The sequence below is a fragment of the Silurus aristotelis genome, assembly GCF_946808225.1.
Source record: "Silurus aristotelis genome assembly, chromosome: 14".
Lineage (NCBI taxonomy): Eukaryota > Metazoa > Chordata > Actinopteri > Siluriformes > Siluridae > Silurus > Silurus aristotelis.
Window position 1 is genome coordinate 19,159,782 of NC_139587.1, and position 15,648 is coordinate 19,175,429.

Genomic DNA, 15,648 nt, shown 5'->3' on the forward strand with positions numbered 1-15,648 from the left:
TCGTTTTCTTTTTTATTGACTTTTAAGACTTTTTTTAACAAACGGATCCTGTTCTAGCTATAAGCAGTATAAAACTTGTTATACATGGAATCCAAATGGTCCATGTGTAAACATTTGTAAATAACATCTGTTCATTTATTGAACAACATTTTTACTTCTGTATATATTGCATTATTTAATTGTATGTTTTACTATTCTGTTACATTATGTCTGTACTTCTCCTTCACTGGAAGCTTCTGACGCCAAGTCGAATTCCTTGTGTGTAATATCAATTTGGAATTCACAAGAAAAGGTAGCATTTATTATACACCTACAAGCTGGTTTTATAAATGGAGCACTCAAGCACTAACTAAGACTGAGGACAGTGATATGACATGGCAGCGTTGTTAGAGCCCCAGAGCAATCAGGGGTCTCAATGGAGAATAATGTTGTTTAGAGAAAGAGCTCTGCTTACCAGCCATATCTCATTAATTTCCTACTACTTCATCGTATACTTATATTATCACTCACTTATATTATATTACATTTCTCTAACTTTAATATACTTACTATGGTCAAAAATGTTTTCATATAGAGCATTTCTCATTGAAATTGGACATACAGAACTTTTCTCATTCAAATATGTGGCTGTACTTTGTACATATAATTAAATTATATTGTATATATCTATAAGCTACTGCCTTAACATGTAGATTCTTAGTCTCTTGCATAGGATTACTTTGACACCCAGTCACTTTTGATTTTGGGGGGGGGTTATAAAATGTTTTTATCATGTTGTGTTCTCATGTTGTTAAACAAACAAAAAAGGTCCATTTTAATTTATCAAAATATTTTAATTGTGGACTAATTATTGTACAATTCAAAATAATGCCTTGAATTCTTGCTTTCTGACATCTCAATGTATTGTCAATTAGAAATAATAATATCTGGATTTCTATTTGGACCTTAAAAAAACCCTTTTTTGTGCTAATAATATTAGGATAATAATCTTTTTTAAACTTTATTAATACTACTTCATTGTGGAATTCTAGCTCATTGGCGATTTCTTTTGTGTAACAACACAGTCTCTAAAACAAATCACAAATTTACATAGTTGTTCTAAATCTTCTGTGTTTCTACACTAGATCTGTATAAATGATCTACCATTTTTTAGATTATGGTGTGCCTTGCTTCTATGTAATATGACAAGCATTTATTTAGAGAAAAATAATAAAGAAGAATGGCTAGAAGAAATAAAAGATGCTGCTGAGTAAAAAGTGTTTATAACTTTTTTACATTTGAAATGATTACATTGTGCGATTACAGTGTGCAGCCTTTAATAAATTCAATTATCACAATTGTTGGGAAATTGCTATGGTATAATTGCAACAAAGCAAATTGGGTTGATGTGATGTCCCTGTAATGTTCACATCTGTGCAAATATGTACAGATTTAAATAGCTACTTTACATATATATTTAATAAGACAGAAACCAAAACATCTGTAAGAAATAATAATAATCGATCTCTGTACCAATTTGTATCGTTCCACAACCAGTTATTGGAAAACATTTGAATGGCAAAAATTAAAGGTACTTCAATAACAGGTTTCAAAGTCTGCTTTAAAGATGCAGACAGATGTGATTTGATTGCTATATGAATAGGGAATCCTTGCTAACCTTAATCTTAAACTTTTCATATAATTTGAATCGTGCAAATAGCTACACACTAGTATGCCACCTAGTCCTGTCTTTTAACTGCAATATAATCCAGTACCTCTATATTACCTTTATTTATCAGTTTTGCTACTTAAATTTTTGCTGAAGCACAGTTTTGGCTTGGCAGCTGTGAGATTTTAAGATTTTTGAGTTTGATGCAATCATCACATGTTCCCTGTAACATTATGCCCAATTAAGTAGAAGTTATTGTTCCTTTTACACCCCATTGGTTAGGCATTTAAGGGTCATGCAATTTTTTAATAATCCGAACGTGTTTTCATGCAGGCACACACACACTCCTCATTAACTGCCAACTCAACAAAACTGTCCAAGCCAGACTGTGTTTAATGCAAAGATCGCATGACGAAAATATTGATGGTGTTCTTGATAACATTTTAAAGTCTCACATATCTCAGTCTGCCAGTGTACCATGAAGTCTTGGCAATACACATACACTCAATCACACACACACACACACAGACACACACAAACAAACTGGATAGGAGAGATCTGGCATAGTGTGCATTTCTTCTCTTGTGACCTTGTGTTTTAAGGTCATGCTGTTTTCTGCATAACCAGCCTGTGCTGTATCAAGATCTCCAACAGCATATGCTTGTCCTCCTAAATGTGCAGACACGATTGTCTCCGTTACAGATTGGCACACACAGCCTGGAGTGTATTTGAGTTTGTCTCGGCTCGTCTCGACAGCGCAGAGTAAACACGTGACGCTTGGTTTGTTCGGTTGTAGTACACAGTAAATGCAGCTTGCCATGCATGTATTTCTGATGCCTAATTATAGGATGTGAAAGCGTAACATCTTGGCACTTGTTACAAAGTATGTTCCCATCATTAAATCCAACAGAGGAAACTGTGAGAAATTACTTGCGGAATACAAGCTCTTATTCCAGGTGTTTATTTCTGCACAGGCATGCTTTAAGTACCATAAGCCAAACTTGGATCTGAATTTGGCCCTCAGTTCTCTGACTTCATTAGACTGGGCTAGAAAAGCAATCATCCGAAGTGGTTGAAAGTGTAATCTAAAATACACTTAGGGGTATCCAGACACCCTGCTTTGTGTCATAAAGCACTTTGGTCTGTGAGGAAAATATTAAAGCCTATAATCAGAGGGCTGTGTCAGCTTTCACTCAAACTCTAAACATGTGGTGACACCATAGAAATCTTTATTGTCAAAATTTTTTCTAAATTTTTTCCCAAAATAAATAATAATTTTTATATGCTTTTCGTGAAAAAAAAGTCACCACATTTTTACATTTGTAATTTAATTCAAAATTAATTGAATTAATTAATAGAACATAGAGGGGAGTGGTGGCTCCAGCGGTTAAGGCGCTGGGTTGCCGATCGGAAGGTCTGGGGTTCGAGCCCCGGTATCGCCAAGCTGCCACTCTTGGGCCCTTGAGCAAGGCCCTTAACACTCTATGCTCCGGGGGTCCCTTACGAGGGAAATATCAAGGTCCGTGACGTCGGAGTGACGTGGGGCCGCCTTCCCGTGGGCTCACCACCTGCAGGAGGGACTGTAAGGGACGCAGTCGAAGGCGGGGTATGCCTGCTTAGACTGCTGCCCCCGCGACCCGAATTACAGATAAGAGGGAGAAAATGAATGAATGAATAGAACATAGAATAATTTTTTTTACTTTTGTAATTTTATCCGAAAATAATTGTTTTACATTTTTGTTATATTAATGTAAATGTAAATTTTTGTATTGTACAAAATATTGTTTTTTTTACAGTTAACTTCTACAGTTCTAACTACAGTAACAGTTTATTATTGTGAGAATTAAAAATTTTCCCCCACTATCCTTTTAGCAGTAATGTTACTACACGTTGAATTACAAATTATATATACGTATATATGAATATAAATAGGTCAAGTATGCATTTCAGATTCCTTTAGAGGCATCAAAAGTGTAGGTCGCTCAGTGTCAGAAATATGTCCTACATTGTCGCATATAAACTTTGTCCAACACAGAGTTTGTTTCATCTGCTCACCCTAAGTACCCTTCATGAGACTAGTCATGGGATACTTTTAGACCAAAGTTGCAATTTTTTTATTTTGTGGAATGTTGAGATAGAGAGAAAAGAGTGTCCAGTTCTATTGAGGAATGTCCCTTAAGGATATACAAGGTCTCAGTTTATAAATGCTTTGAAAACTGTACTAGCTGTAGCTATTCATAGTCTGCCTGTGAGACAGATTGTTTGTGGCTCAGATGCTCTGTATATTACAGCCTATGGCTGTTTTCTTTTTATCCCCAGATTTCATGTGATGACACACTGTCATTAATGCTATTTTGTTTGTGTTTTAAGTTGAAGATTAGTCTTTTTCCATACCTAGTTGTCTAAGTTCACTGTATCTACCCTCTCTATAGCATCAGATTCCTATTTTTCACTGGTAGGACACCAACCTGTTCTGATCTGTCTCAAGGTTTAATGTAAATGTTTTTTTTTTGTTTTTTTTTTGTCACTATAGTTGTAAACATTTGTTATTAGAGTTACTGTAGTTTACCTGCTAGCTTGAAGTCTGGCCAGTTTAATCTGACCTTCACCCAAAGGACAGCTGTTCACAGGATGTTTTTTGCTTATTGAACCAGTTTGTGTAAACTCTAGCAGTAATAGTCCCTGAAATGTATAGGAGATTCCAGCCATTTCTGAATTGCTGATATTTATGCCCTATTCTGATTGTCTGAACCTCTTGAACTGTATCAGTTATTATTTTGGATTGATCTGATGAATTATTTTTGTTGAACAGCACAGTCCAATACAGAATAGTTCAACTTCTCCCAATGTAAAGTGAATAATTGTTGACATTTTTCATCTTTGGTTTATGGTTAGTGTTAGAGAGGAGAATAATTCAGCTAAATTAAAAGAACTTGGGTTGATATCAGAGGCCTTGGTTGAGGCTGCGTACCACAGCTTTCATATTGCTCCGAAGGCAGTTATGTAAACAGGTGGTGTTTTGTGTGCCAGGAGCTGGTCATGGTCATGTTTGTTTGGGCTTAGAGTTAAGCCTAAACTTTCTGAGAATATTAGCATGTGAGCTGTTTGGGAATGAGCCTGCTTCAGACCAGCCATGGTTCGAGTAAACAAAACTCTCTCGTGAATTTAGCAAGAGCAGACTCATGGACTCGGATACTTTGACATTTTCACTGTGTTATTTTTAACTTTGTAAATATGACTTCTGATTTTGAATTAAATTCCACTTTCCTTCAAATGTGAACTGATACAAATTAAATAGGGCTTATGAGCTAAAATTTCAGATCTTTTAGAAAGATTTCATTCTCAATGATTTTGTCATGCTGATTCATGTGACAAAATACACGACAGAAACAAATTACATGAATTTGAGACATGTGAGCTGTTTCAGTAGGTGTAGTGACTATGAACAGTATAATGGTCATTAAGTAATGTCATGTGATGCACTAAAATAGTCATGAACTTGTACAGTCATATTTACAGTGATTTTTAAATGGTTCAATCTGAAAAGGTTAAAAGGTTCTATGTAGAACCCCATAGCGTGGTGTTGCTTTGCAGGACTAAAGTCTATATCAACTATCCATAGGCCCCTTAAGAAAACCTTATCCCTAAGAATGTAATAAATGAGATGAACTTGTAGGAAAAAAGTTTCCCTATGGCTAAATTGAACGTAAACATTTGCTAAAGGGTTCTTTGAAAGTGATTCTAACTCTCTGAAGGAGTTTCACTTTTAAAGAACCCTTAATGAAACGCATGGCTTCACAATAAATTCTTTAAGAAGTCAGTTGTTCTTTGCATAATATTTTTAGTAAATAGTATTCTTAACTCGAGAAGTGATTTTTATACTTTCTCGTTGCTAACGCCTTTAAATTAATTTCAAATTCAAGATTTCTCAATTTCTTGTGTGGAAACAGCCAGGACACTTAGGGTGCCAGATAAAACCTTTTAAAAGAGGTGTAGAGATGAAATCTCTATTTTGCTGAAAATATCCTCTCTAACCAAACTGTCAGTACTTCAGTTCTTAACCTCAGCAAGTCCCACATTAGTCTGATAAAATATGCTCATGTGATCCCACTTCCTCTGAAATGTACAGAGCAGATGTTTTTATGTGAATTATGAAATAAACATGTTGAGAGGTTACTACCCACCTAATGACCTTTCTGTATCCTTCTCTTCTTTTTCCCTTGTTTATAGATGCTTGCTAATACATTACAGATTAATATTGCGCTATTAACTACTAACAATAAGTATAATATAAATACATATACACACTGGATGATTTGCCATTCCAGCTCAGGGCACCATGCATGCACACACACACACACACACACACAAACACACACACACACACACACACACACACGCACGCACGCACACACACACACACACACACACACACACACACAATTTATTGTCATCAATTTACCTACTGGCGTGTGAGTGGGGTTTGGACAGTGGAAGGAAGCCCACGTGGAAACTCTGCATAGATACAAACTCAAGCTCACTTACAAACAGAAACTGAGGCGGCACACCCACTACAAGGTGAAATGTGAACTTAGGCTTACAAAAACCACAGGAACAGCTACATAATGTACTTTTTTTCGAGGTGACTCTTAAATCTTCATCAATAAACATGTTGCATTGCTTAAGATTTGTACCCTATAAAAAAAAAATCACATCAAAGTTTCGCACACGCCACGTGTTTCTGTTTTGACGGTAGTGGAGAGTTACTTCCTATTCTCTCTGGTTTAAAAGAAACAAAATGTACCGAACACGAGCGCTGTTGTTTCGAACATAGAAACAGGAATTAGCAGATGATGACGTGCCTTCTGGTCTAGACTGAGCATGCCATCTTCTATCCCTGAACGTCTGTGCTTAATTGCAAGTGAAAAAACAAGCTCACTTAAACCAAAAAGACTAACTTTCCTTGCTGTCTAATTGGGGAATTCACAGCCACACAAGCATTTAGAAATGTGTATAAGACTGAATGTGTGAGAAATGGATAAAAACTCTCTGATCAGCATGAATGACTGCTGGACCTGTCAGTTTGTTTGCTTGTGGTGAGCAGTTGGCTTAAATAGACAAGTCAGTATGTCTAACACACAACTGCAAGAATGCCAGCATGGTCACATAACGCTACCTTTTAGGATGGTGTGGATCTAGCTTTTGTGGAATCACAATCAATAAGAGACCACACACATGCACACGCACACGCACGCACACTCGCACACACTAACAAACACACACACACACACACACACACACACACACACACACACACACACACACACACACACACACACACACACACACTGTCCTCAGCTTGGCTGTTGACAAGTATGAAACAGTACACTGCTATTCTGTGTGCATTATAAGAATTGGAATTGCACCCACATCCCCTTGCCCACACCCACCACAATGCATTCAAACAGAAGGCTCTGTGTACAACACGCAATCAGTCTTTGAAACACAAACACGTTACTTTGCATGTCGAAACTTTTAGTCACATCGTCATACAAATAAAAACTGGACGACTTGTTTTGGAGTTGAGGTTTTTTTAAAACCGTGATTAAACTGGTTAATGCATATTATTAAGAAAATAAAAGATTCTGCACAAACACAGATAGTCTTATCATGCATCTATGGCTTGTGTGTGTGCTTTTTTTTGTGTGTGTGTGCTTTTAAAGTTCAGGGATGTGGACCCTTTCACACACTTATGTCAGGATTTGGCGGTGAACTTGGCTTCGTTGTGTGCCCTCTTGAATGAGTGGGAAGTATCGAAGAGAACAAAATGTTCCAGACGCTCAAAACAGAAACTAGGTCACACTGCCTTTATGAAGTCTTTTGCTTCCCCCATTCGGACTCACGCGACACTGCAGCCACATGCTGACACTATAAAAAAAAAATCTATTTATTAAATTACATAAACAATATGCAGGAAGAGTGAAAGGAAATTGGGTAAATAATTAAAATAGATTTGCAATGGCAGTGAGGAATATAATTAAAAAAAGCAATATTGATACAATATAATATTATGCTGCAGTCCAAACGAATTACTGCTGAAAACCTAATAAACATTGTATGGTGTACGGTCATTTAATATTTCAGTAAAATTAGAACAACTTCCATGAAGCTTTTATTTAAGTGTGAAATTGCATAAACACAGACACAGACACACACATTTAAATATTCTATTTTGTGTAAATACTGAGACTAAAGCTGACTCTGAGAAATGTACACAAATTCCAATGTACATGTATTGAAATGTGCCTGTGCAAACGGCAATAAACTTGAAACACACACACACACACACACACACACACACACACACACACACACACACACACACACACTCCCAAACCAAGCCATAACTCAGTCCATGCTCCCAACATCACCACATGATGGAGACAAACAGCAGAATCTGTTGATGAAATCAATTGAATGTCTCTTTTTTGTATGCAGACTTCATAGTCTTTAAATGTAAATGTGTTATAACTTTTTGTCAAATAGCATCATGTGCTTCATCTCTACCTAAATGCAGAGCACTTCACTTCTTTATTCAGCTTGCTTACCTCCTCATCTGTACAACTAAAAAGCTTCATCTGTCAATGCCATGGTGTTCTACTGTAGTTGTAAACTGGGAAGAGGTAGCACAGTGGTAAGGCTCTGGATTACTGATTGGAAGGTCAAGGGTTTAAGCCACACTAGCTAGCTGCCACTCTTGTGCCTTTGAGAACATCTTTACCCTTTGTGCTCCAGGCATGCTTTCCCCAGACCCTAAATTCACTTAGATATGCAAAGAAAGAATTTTGCTGTATTGTAAATGTAATGAGTAAGAGCTCCTTTCCTTTCCTTTCCTTTCCTTTCCTTTCCTTTCCTTTCCTTTCCTTTCCTTTCCTTTCCTTTCCTTTCCTTTCCTTTCCTTTCCCTTCCTTTCCTTTCCTTTCCTTTCCTAGTTCACTAGCTAAACTGAGCCGGTGTTGTATAAACTAAACCGCTGTTGTAAACTCTGCAACAACTGCAGTGTATAGCTGAACTGTTTCAGTTTCTGAGATCTTCAAGTCCTCTGTCCAGTATTTCTAGTTTTGGATTTCTCTTTAATACGACTTTGAGAAAAGGAATCGCTGCGCTTGTTTTAGAACAGTTGTATGTTGATGAAATGGTGTCTGATCTTAAATGTCATTGTAACTGCAACATCATCGTCTCATTAGCACAGTAGGCAACTGCTTACTTCTCATAGGAATGATAAGAATACAACAACAGCCACCACATTATCACCTGATCTGCTAAACACAACACAGATTTTTCGAGTTTTAGTGTCGAGATTTCTTTACCATTAGATGAACTGGGAATGTTTTTAGGGGGATATTTTAATGACCCATACCTTCACAACTCTTGTAACTACATACCTCTAAAGGAGACTGTATCAAATAAAATGCTAAGGGATAAATTACTGAATAAAAACAAAACATTGAAAGTTTAATATACCATCGTTTTTTCTCACTAAATGTACCACAGACTGCCTCTATTCTTCTATGAGATTGTGGTAAACATTGAGTTCTATTGTTTATGTTTATATAATATTTTTTAGCATGACAAAAAAAGCTCTTTTCTGCTGCTCAGGTTTAAAAGAAGCAGTAAAATGGCACCGGTTTTAACGTTTAAATTTTAAAGTTTAAACTTTTAATTTCTTTTTAGTGCTCCAATGCCTCATGTTTAAAACCAAATATGCAGAAAGCAGCATTGCCCACACTTCTTTCGACGAGCTAATAAATATTATTTGATCGTAAACATTAGTAAGGCATGTTTGGTTTGGTCAAATGAGCACATGCTTAAAATGCTTCCATAAACCTTTTATGTTTTGAACTGTTAGCTGCCTGAATGCCTCGAATTTACCACATCAAAAGATGAAAACAAAGACACGAGCGAATCAACTGGCTGTGTTACGCAGAACAGCGAAGCATTCTGCTGCTACTAGGCTTTGATTGAGGGTGCAAACATAAGGGATTTTATAAAGTTGTGATAAACACTCGGTAGACAGTAACTGAAGAATGAAGCGATAATATGTTCCAACAGGTATAAATATAGATGTAAATAGAGGTTGCACTACTTAATTATTTAATTTTTTGAAAGGAATCTATTTGTGAAAAGTCTTGTATTCTGGGAACGCAACAAAAACTCACGCGAATGGGAGGTTTTGACTTTAATAAAGGTATAAGTGAGATACAGAAAGAATCGTATTATATGGGCATAATACATTAATAGAGTTCATGGCCATGTGTAGTTCATGTGATTTAAATTAGGCTATTAGGATGTGTATATTTTGGGAACATATTGTAGAGCGAAAATTTTTTTATTGGAAAATAACATTTATTAGAAAGAAAAATCAGCATAATATATATGATGCATGTACACGGAAGTAGAGGTTAAATGAACTCTCAAAACCAGATCATGCTGACATTTGAAACTTTTTTTTATTAAAACACAATGCATGTTAAATATAGATACAGATATTTTAAGCTGTACACAAATACAGACACAAATGGTGGTATTTCATTACATTTCAAGCCCCCCAATGAGTGCTGTAAATGTGATCTTTGAAAATAACTAATATGCACATCTCAATATACTATCTTCTATTTGCAAGCAAATAACATGGTGCATCCTTTTATATGTGACCTGTTTCTGCGGTGGCTAGTGATGCAAATTGTGATTGAACATGAAGGCGTGACAACAAGACAAAAGGCTCTCAATGTCGCAGAGTGAGACAGGGTGTGTACTATTTTGGCTCATACAGGCGTTGGCCAGTGTAGTCATTAATTTATTGTTTGTATAAGGTTTTGCTATCAGATTTCCTACTGACTTTGCATTTGTTCTTATAAAAATTAGGTACGGTTAGATGATTAATGTATTTGGACACCGTATGGAAACACAATGGGTTGCCAGCACAGCTCTTTGGTTTAAATTAATATTCATATAAAACCATAAATCTTATTAGTATATCTAATAGCTCTAAATAAAAATTTGGAACATTTTACTACCCCAAACCATGTAAACCATATCTTTGTGGAGCTTGCTTTGTGCACAGGGGTATTTTAATCCTATAACAGGTTTGGGTCTCCTAGTTTAGGTGAAGGAACATTTCATACATCCCACATTCACAAGACATCCTATACAATTGTGTGCCACTGTGTAACAGTTTGAAAAAGCAGCATGTATGGCTAAAAAAGTCAGGTGTCCCAATACTTTTGTCCATATAGTCTAGTACAATAAATGCAGTTTATTAAATTTATTTATTTAGTTTATTTAAATTTAGAGCCTATGTTGACAATATTACCTAGAAATGTTTATATTTATTTATAAACCATTTTTATATTTAATAATCATTTATCCTAAAGTGCAACAGATTGAGGTTATTCCCATGTAATATTTCTCTAGCAACAGATTTGTTTAAAAGCAATTAAGTCCTAAATTGTTATGCTGCTACCACATTTTGGAAGCTTTCGAGTTCTCTCTTGCACTATTTTATTTTCATGTGCAACACTTTTCTGTCGGTTCGGCGTGACCTTCCTACCATGCACTTGTCAGTTTGAGTAGCTGTGGATTTACACTAGGCTTGCTTTTGCTCTATTTTTACTTCATGCACTCGACACTCGGCACTGCGGAAAATTAATGAGTTCTAGTTTCATCTATTAGCAAATCTTCAGCTGTTCCATGTCTTACACGATGGCAGAGCAATTGATTGCTAATTCAAGCGCTGACCGACATTAATCCTTCAACAAATCGGAAGCCCAGGGGCACTAATTCAACACAAAGGCAGTGGCTATTTGCATCTCCAAACAGAACCTGCAGTGATCTATGGTGGCTACATGACATCCTAGAGCATGATTAATTCCCGCCCACACACGCACACACCAGGACACAGCGTGCAAAATAAAGCAACGAAATCAATAGCGCCTTTATTGATAGGCTTTGCTAAATAAATCTGACATTTAACTGTTATCACAAGGAAAAAAATATAACTGTCCAACAACCCAGTTATGCTTTCAGAAAGCATGAGGTACAAGGAGAAAAAAAAAAATTGAGGAAGAAGTCTGTCAAATTACAGAATGCATATTTCCCTGTTGTAGCATTCTATTTGCTAAAAAGTGAAATCAGGTTTGTGCAGCGAAAAGGGCTAGTCTTCCTTTCAAGGCACTAATGTCTTCTAGGGAACATTAAGCCATCACATCGGTGGCAGCGGCACACTGCTTTGTTAAGAAAGCACACTGCGTGGGTTGGTGATTTGGCCTTGGCTTAACAAGGGAGAAAAGTGGGTCCACAGCTCTCAGCTTTTAGCTGCTGACAACATCCTCACCTAAATGGAGGCTCTCTTGTCCAGTTTGCAAACAGCACAGTGTTCATCAGGCCGATAATGTCTCCTTCCCTGCTCTCGCTTGCTACTCAGACTCTTTCCTTACCTCTGCCTCCCTGGCCATCACTCAGTGTATTTCCATCACTAACATGCTGTAGATTGGCCTGCAAGCTATGGAGGACATGTTGTGCCAGAATGGATCAATATGCACTATTCCATGCACAAAGCTAAGCTGGCAGGTGTGGCTCCTAGAAAGAAGAGAATGACCTTTGAGAATACAACCTGAAACATCTCCTAACTCTGCCAAGTTAATGCTGACAACCCACCGCTCCTGCACTCATGGATCATTTATTTTCCCGGACAGTACCAATTGAAGAAGAGGGGTTGTACTAGTAAACAAAGTCAGGTCTATCAATTTCCAAAACCCCTTGGGTCACCTTGATGAATTCTCTTCATTCTGCCTTCTCCACTTCCTTTCACATCTCTGGTATCATGGTCATTCAGTGGCTAACCAGAGGTTATTCAAAGAACACCAAGGATGTCTCCTCGGATTCCTGCCTTGTTGAAAATCACTTTTTTCCAGAGTGCTCTCTGGCGTCTTGCATTAGCCGGCTTTCAATTACAGCCAACGGCTCATCTACATATTGCGCAGGGCAGGATGTTCTCTCTCTCTCTCTCTCTCTCTCTCTCTCTCTCTCTCTCTCTCTCTCTCTCTCTCTCTCTCTCTCTCTCTCTCTCTCTCTCTCTCTCTCTCTCTCTCTCTCTCTCTATCTCAGCATGCACTATTACACAGTGGCCCTGACAGGAAATCTATACGTGTCTGTTGCAGCCATTTAGCTCCCACTTCTCTATTTGCGGCGTGAACTTGCATGTCATTTCTTTTGTGAAAACCATGATAAATAATTGAAAAGTAGACAGCCTTATCTGGTGGCAAGGTTACTGTCAAAACGTTCCGAAACACAACTATAGGTGCTGGATCGATTTCTAAATCTACTATTGGGCAACCTGCCTAACATTTTCATAACGTTAGCCTTGCGTTAGCCCTATTTGTGGCCAAATGCACTCAGCTTATTATGGCACGCCTCCACATTTCTGACAACTCGCATGGCCTTTTGAAATCAGGCAGTTCAAGTCTGAGACTTTTTTCTTTTTTCTTCCTACATATGCAGCTAATGGTCAACAGGGGGCAATGTGACCTACTAAATCAGGTGTTGTAGTGTCTTTTTGTCCTCAAACTGACGCTGTCGTCTTGTTCGAAGGAAAATAATAAAAAAAAAAGACCGCATTGCATTTAGGGCAATTGTGTAGCAACAGCAGGATGAAATGCCTGTGGATTTACAGCAGTCTCTGGCAGTCTGCATTGTCTGCTTCAATTTTGTTTGGACAACCTGCTCTCCATGTATAATTATTGCTGATACAATTACAGTTCTTTATGTCTGCAGACATGCATGAATATAAACTGGGCCAGGCTTTTGTGCTTTAAAAGTATTTGTGCAAACTGTCTGAATTAATACTCATGAATTAATACAATGAATAGCTCACATTGCTCACTTCAAGGACAATCAAATTTATATCCGTGCCTTTTTTTTTTACTTTCTCCTACCCCATGCTTGATTTGGCAGATCATTAGCACAATGAAGACTTCTGGCGGGTTGCTCCTCACTAACTCTTGCACTAAATTATCAGCCCTAGAAATGGAGGATTTAACAGATTATCACTTGTCATGGTGCAGAGCAATAATATTTCCTTTACAAGCAACCGCAATTGTGTATTGGAGAGATTTACTTTTAGATTTATATTCTGTCTTTTTTGTTGGTGGTTCAATACACAGCAATTGAAAATGAAAAAAAAAAATCTTTCAAAGGAATTCATATAAAATGTGTGTGCAGAGGAAGTGGGGGGCAAATATTTCCACAAAAATGAAAAAATATCTTACCTTTTCCACCCTATGGCGAATCCCAAAAAATTATTCTTTTTTATTTACTGAGGCATAGGATTACATTAATTAGCTGCATTAGTAATTATACCAGTGAAAAGTCATCACAAGGATAGCAAGACAAACCTGTGTGTGTGTGTGTGTGTGTGTGTGTGTGTGTGTGTGTGTGTGTGTGTGTGTGCGTGTGTGTGTGTGTGTGTGTGTAAGCCTTACCTTTCGGTTGTTCAACAGTCACACTAAAAGACACTTCCTACAGAGATATAACATTCTCCCTTATGACGGCGAGAGCACAAAGGAACTCTGTTTGAGTTTCCTAGAGTCGAGGTGCAATTAGCATCTGGTTTTTGCATGCAAATTAAATTACTTGTTTCTGTGGGACCTTAAGACCTCACAGACATAGGCTATTCCCTGCGTGTCCCTGAAGCAATGTGGGTCTGGCAGCATTAACATTTGATAAGAGGAGTCGTTTACAAGTCCCAGCTGCCTGTGAGACGCAGACGGTGACCTTTCAAACCACTGTAAATCTCAGACCTTTAAGACATACACTGTTCTTGTCTAGGCCATCAGACTTTTTCCTTTATTCGACCACCAAAACCAAAAAGCTTTTTTTTTCCCTGCTGTTTTGTTTAGATCAGTTTTGCCCTAATAGGATTACTTCCTTGACAAATTCACAGAAACCCTTGCTGCAAGAAAATATTACTAATGTGCTATTATTTCTGGTATGATGAATTTGGTAGGGATACGTTATTGGGTTACGTCTTGTGACAGCATTTGTTTGCCTTTGTACTGTTGCCATGGAATCCGTCTCTTGTCAAGAAGAGCGCTCACATAGTAGATCTTATAAGGAACATTAGGAAGCTCATTGTGGTGATTGATTTTCATAACTGGCCAGTTGTAGATCATCCTCCAGCAAATCCTGTTTAATTTAATTTGAGTACATTGTAAAACACTGCGCAGAGCGAGAAGAAGATGAAGGACTGAAAGAGAGAGAGAGAGAGAGAGAGAGAGAGAGAAAGAGAGAGACAGAGAGAGAGAGAGAGAGAGAGAGAGAGAGAGAGCATATAAGAGGTAATAGGACTGAGTCTAAGCCCAAAGCAAAAAAAAGTTTGAATTTAAATAAGCAAATAATAGAAGCTAATCAAGAAGGTGAAAAGAACATCGCAGCAGCAAACCACAAAGGTGTGACCGATACCCGTTTACAACATGATGACTGAGTTTATCAAGGAACATGAGTTTATTAGGAATATAAGCAGTCACATGCTGATTCTGAGAAAGTGCGAGATCCAATTTGAAATATAGCACCATGCAAGCGGTAAGGTGATTGTTGCCACAGGAATATGTAGGCGTGTTAATTGGTACATTAGTCAGCTGAAGACGCCACATGCCCTTTACAATACTCTCCACAATGAAAACACTGATGCTGACACCATAAAAGCTTTTTGTTCAGAATCATACATAGCAAGGATACAGTCTATATATATATTTGCATTCTCCTGTACTTGTAAGGAAAAGGCATGGTGAGAACTCAATATTTCTACCTGCTGTCTGCAGGATGAAACTCGCATAATGCTTTTGCTGGTGTGTATGTTTGTATGCATGCTCTCTCTCTCTCTCTCTCTCTCTCTCTCTCTCTCTCTCTCTCTCTATATATATATATATATATATATATATCTC

General features: G+C 37.4%; 1 long non-coding RNA gene across 4 annotated transcripts in view; it reads right to left on the bottom strand.

Annotated features, from left to right (window-relative positions):
- Positions 1-14,396, bottom strand: part of LOC310737363 — a 49,309-nt gene extending 34,913 nt beyond the window's left edge. For all 4 annotated transcript variants that reach the window (XR_014536803.1, XR_014536804.1, XR_014536805.1 and 1 more), the window contains exon 1: positions 14,188-14,396. This is a non-coding gene — a long non-coding RNA (uncharacterized lncRNA). The remainder of the gene's footprint in view (positions 1-14,187) is intronic.
- Positions 14,397-15,648: the final 1,252 nt, after the last annotated feature.